We start from the raw sequence: 5,731 nt of genomic DNA on the forward strand, positions 1-5,731 counted from the left end.
CCGGTTGGCCCAAAGGCCCCGCGTCTCGGGCTGGTTTGGAGGACTTCCCTTCTTGTAGTGCGTAGACCTCCCTGCCTCTTCCGCGTACGCAAGGAAGGCGCTAAAACCGGGCTCAACGTACAATGGGGTCCCCTAACTCCCACTGCAGAGGTCAACCAGGAAGGCTTGTTTGGTCGGTTTTTAAACAGGAAGGTCAATCTGTCGGGGTCTCGTACCTAAAGTCGTCAGTCCAAGGATAGTCCATCAGTCACAGTAGCACATTGACAATAAACGACAATAATAATAATCACGCACACTTTTACTAGTGTTCCACGACCCCAATCGCCCACCCGCGAAGGATCACACACACACACACTTTTAAAGAGTACTCTACCGTTACACGACTGCCGGACTCACTCTGTTCACAGGTTCAGATAACGGCCGGCAGTGAAGTCCCTTGCGGGGCACTGGGAGACTTTTACACGAGAAGTAAAAGAGTAAAGATACTCACCCAATGCCGTCGCAGGAATCCAGCAGCCGTCGTTAACCAGGACGAAGCCCCCAATTGTTAGCGCGGATGAAATGATATCAGTCCGAGCCCAGAGTGCGGTTCAACAATCTGTAACGTTTATTACTGCAGTAACGCCGGCGGAGACCAACCGAGGGGAGAGTTGCAGAGCACGCACAATGGGGTGCTAATTGGTTTATGTAAAACCGGTCCGGGTATTATCTGCTTGTCTTTCTCTGTGAGGGCAGGGGCTAGCACCCCCCTTTGTTCCCTTGTGGTTTTGGTGTGTATTGGTCTGATATCAGTCTCTTGATGTGATTATGAGATGGGTTTCCATATTAATTAATTCGGGAGTTTTGGTCTATGAGTCATGGGTAGTGTTGGTATAGTGTGGATTTTATCTGTCCTCTGTCTCCTATCTCCCGGTCACGTGGGCGGACCGGCAGCTGCTGAGTTCTGTGGGTTTAAAGCTGCGACTGCTGTTTAAAACACAAAATGAATTCTTATAGTTTCCTGATGTAGGCATAGTCCCGTGGCAAAAGCAGGGCGACTCTGATGCCCACTTGCAGGGCCCAGGGGAGAAATGAACTGAATCTTACATTTTTTTGGCTGTCAGTTAATTGAACTTTTTGAAGGGATTCTTGCTACAAGGCGTAGTGAGATCCTCACTACCAAACTTGCCTCATTAACCATCCACCCCGTCCCAGTGGTGTCCCCCTCACTCAATTCTTACCGTTCCTGGGAAAACAGGCATATTCCAGAATGGACTAGTATCCCTGGCCATTGTTAAAGCCTGCCTGTAGACCGAGGCAAGCAGGATTAATCCCAGCTGCCCGGCCTGGTCTCTGACATTCCCCCTGAACATGGCAGGACAGAGGGAAACTAGCAGCCATTTTGTGGGCAGGGGGCCTGAGAGACTGGGTGCTACAGAGGGAGGAACATCATCCTCTCCCAGGACTGGCAGAACAGATCATGATGCCACTCCATGCCAGCCTGGTCTGGGGTTGCAACCCGGGTCTGCAGGAATGCCCAGCACTGTAGGAAGGGGGGTCAATGACCATCTCCACTCTGTCAGAGTCAATGCCACCCTCTTCTATCTGATACCTCACACTCACTCCATCTCTGATACTGTAGCCAGTCTGCACCGACCCCATTGAGGCTTCTATCACTCTCACTAATGCCTGCAACATCTTCCATCACTCAGTGATCCAATAGTAAAAGCATCCCTTTAATACCCGTCCATACATTGTGCCCTGAGCTGTTGGTGCCCAGTATTTAACATGGCAGTCCTTTGGAACAGATGGTGTGCCAATGTTGCTAGGTGCCCTGGTTTCCATGATGAGCATTCTCAGTATCCTGTCCCCTCACAGCGGGTGGTTAAACATGATATTACTGAGGTGAGATACACAGGTACAAGCAATTTAACAAGCAATAATGACCAGTAATCAATGACTCACCATTCCTCATGAGAATCACGCCCCCAACATGTGGAACATAGTTCCAGGAGGCAGTGAATTACTCCCAGTGTAGGGATAGGTCTGCCACAAATCTTACCATAGCTACATCATTCAGACCCCTCTGAGACTCTCCCCTGTGTTTCTTCAGCATTCTGTTGGTTTGTTCTGTGTGACGGGATGGAGAAGCTTGCGTATAGAATCCCTATAGTGTGGAAGCAGGCCATATGGCCCATACCAACTTTCCCAAAGACATTCCAACCAAGCCCAACCCAATATCCTCTAACCCTGCACCTCCCTGGACACTATGGAGCAATTTAGCACAGCCAAATCCGCACATCTGTGGGATAAAACGCACGCAGATACATGGAGAATGTGCAAACTCTACAAAGTCTGTCGCCTGAGGGTGGAATCAAACCCAGATCCCTGGTGCTATGAGGCAGTAGTGCTAACCACTGAGCCACCATACAAGGCTATACCAAAGCACTTCATGGCCACTTTTGAAGCACAGCCACTGTTGTAATTGTCAGAAACATTGCCCCAATTCTGCAGGCAGCAAGCTCCCACATAATCAAATGCAACAATGCTCTTGTGCTGTTGTGTGAGGAAATACTGTTGGCCAAGGATACCTTCCCTGCTCTACTTTGAAAAATACCTTGACATTTTTATTGTCCACCTGAGGGCAGGTTGCATCCAGTTTAATATTCCACCCAGGAGGCAGCCTCTCCAACTGAAATTAAGTGAAAAGCTTTGTTTACGAGCTGTACAGACAGATCAAATTGACTTAGACAGAGGCATGAGGGTTACATTGCAAAGGGCGTGCTTAGGTGACACCAACATTAGCAAGACCAGCATTACTTGAAGTTAGAGAGTCCATTCATCAGTATAGTAACAGCAGGGAAGAAGCTCTTCCTGAACCTGTTGGTGCATGTGTTCAAGCTTCTGTATCTTGTCTGATAGAAGAGGTTGTAGGAGAGCATTACCGGGGTGAGACGGGTCTTTGACGATGGCAGCTTTTCTGCAGCAATGAGCCATGTGAATGGAGTCCATGGATGGAAGGTTGGCTCCTGTGATGGCATAGGCTGTGCACATAACCTTCTGTAGTTTCTTACAGTCCTGAACAGAGCAGTCACCGGACCAGGCCATTATGCACCTGGACCGTATGCTCTCAATTGTGCATCTGTAGAAGTTGGTGAGGGTCTTTATGGACATACCAAACTTCCTGAGCTACCTGAGGAAGAAGAGACATTGTTGCGCCGCCTTGACTGTCGCAAGTCCAGGAAAGGTTGTCTGTTATTGTCACTTCGAGGAACTTGACGCTATCCACCCTCTCCACCTCAGCTCCATTGATGTAGATGGGAACGTGTCCTCACCTTTTCTTTCTGAAGTCAATGATCAGTTTTGTTTTAGTTTTGCTAACATTGAGAGTGAGGTTGTTCTCATTGCACCACATCACCAAGCCCTCTATCTCCCTTCTGTATTTGAACTCGTCATTGTTAGATATCTGTCCTACTATGGTGGTGCTGTCAGTGAACCTACAGAGGGTGTTCTTTCAGAAATTGGCGACAAAGTCGTGGGTGTACAGGGAGTACAGTAGAGGACTGAGGACACATTCTTGGGGGCTCCAGTGTTGAGTGTTATTGTGGAGAAGGTGCTGTTGTCTATCTTCACTGATTGATGTCTGTGGGTCAGGAAGCTGAGGATCCTAATGCAGAGGGCGGAGCTGAAACCAAGCTCACAGAGTTTGAGATCAATCTTGGGGGGGGAATACTAGAGTGGTAGGTGGAGCTGTAGGCAATGAGCAGGAGTCTGATGTGGGTGTCCTTATTGTCCAGGTGTTCCAGGGATGGATACAGGGCCAGCAATATGGCATCCGGTGTGGACCTGTTATGCTGGTAGGCAAATTGTAGGGGATTGAGGCAGGCTGGGAAACTGGAGTTGATGTGGGCCATGACCAGCATCTCGAAGCACTTCATTATTGTGAGTGAACACTTCAATACATTTGCGGTGTAAAATACCTTGGGACATCCCCAGGTTGTGAAAGGCAGGAGATACATGTAATATTTTCTGCAATGACTATGAAGTTTGGCCATGATTTTTCACTGGGAAGAAACATTTTCCTCAGCCTGTACTGCTGGCAATTTCTTCCTAAACTATGCTAACCAGAGTTCTATTCTCGAGGATAAAGACCACTTCACTGTAAATAGATGGATGGTTTAACTTTGATCATTCAACTCCTAATTTCTTACTTGGCTCCTCACCTCATTCCATCATTTACATTCCTTCATAGTTTCCTTTGTACAAGAAGAGAAAGTTTGTTCCAAATTCTTGAGAGTTTCTATTGGATTTGACGTTCCTGCCAGCTGATTGAGAGGAGTAGCTATTTTCGATGCAGCAAGATACAATTTCAGTGTCAGCGAGCATTCCCATTGTGAGAGAAATAATTTGATAGTAGCAGAGATTATACCTTGAGAGAGACTATGGGATTTTGGATATAAAGGTCTCAGAGCAACCAGATAAATGCAAAACACTGTGAATGCTGAAGATCTGGAATAAGATCAGAAATTACTGGAGAAACTCAGCAGGTCTGGCAGCATCTGTAGAGCCAGAAACTGACCTTTGAATCCAGTATGATTCGTCTTCAGTTCCAAAGAAGTCACACAAGACTGTGTTTCTCTCTCCACAGATAGAGTCATAGCACTGTACAGCATAGAAACAGACCCTTCACTCCAACTCATCCATGCCGACCAGATATCCTAAATTAATCTAGTCCCTATTGCCAGCACTTGGCCCATATCTCTCTAAACCCTCCTTATTCACATCCATCCAGATGCCTTTTAAATGTTGTAATTGTACCAGCCTCCACCACTTCCTCTGGCAGCTCATTCCATACGTGTACTACCCTCTGTGTCAAAAAGTTACCCCTTAGGTCCCTTTTATATCTTTCCTCTCTCACCCTAAACCTATGCCCTCTAGTTCTGGACTCCCCTACCGCAGGAAAAAAACCTTGTTTATTCACCCTACGATTTTATAAATCATTATAAAGTCAAGACCTGCTGAGTTTTTAATCTTAGAGCATCCATGTACATCACAGAATCTAAGGAGCAAGGCCAGGAATTTACAGTACAACGAATGAACGACATTGTCCTAAATGGTGGGAAAAACAAACCAGCAGAACATTCTTATCCAGTGTTGAGGATGATTAGATATATAAATTGCTTTTAAAAAGTATCGCAGCTACCACAAACGGAACTTCCAACTACAAGGTTAGAAAAGGTTACAAATGAGATTGTATGTGGTCTGCAATCAGGGAGCTAGTGAATGTTAATTTTATTGTGGAGCAGTGGATGCATTATGTCGGAGGAGAAAGTGAGGTCTGCAGATGCTGGAGATCAAAGTTGAAACTTTATTGCTGGAACAGCACAGCAGGTCAGGCAGCATCCAGGGAACAGGAGACTCGACGTTTCGGGCACAGGCCCTTCTTCAGGAATGAGCAGAGAGTGTTCAGCAGGAGAAGATAAAAGGTAGGGAGGAGGGACTTGGAGGAGGGGCGTTGGAAATGTGATAGGTGGAAAGAGGTCAAGGTGAGGGTGATAGGTCGGAGTAGGATGGAGGCGGAGAGGTCAACAGTCTCGGACTCCTCCCTCCCCTTCCTAGACCTTTCTGTTTCTATCTCAGGCGACCGAATCAACACGGACATCTACTACAAACCAACCGACTCCCACAGCTACCTGGACTACACCACCTCCCATCCTGCCCCCTGTAAAAACGCCATCCCATTCTCCCAAAT

General features: G+C 47.1%; 1 long non-coding RNA gene across 1 annotated transcript in view; it reads left to right on the forward strand.

Moving 5' to 3' along the window:
• Positions 1 to 5,731, forward strand: part of LOC122562769 — a 20,341-nt gene that overhangs the window by 2,720 nt on the left and 11,890 nt on the right. The gene's annotated exons all lie outside the window — the stretch shown is intronic.

This window comes from Chiloscyllium plagiosum, chromosome 25, assembly GCF_004010195.1.
Source record: "Chiloscyllium plagiosum isolate BGI_BamShark_2017 chromosome 25, ASM401019v2, whole genome shotgun sequence".
NCBI lineage: Eukaryota > Metazoa > Chordata > Chondrichthyes > Orectolobiformes > Hemiscylliidae > Chiloscyllium > Chiloscyllium plagiosum.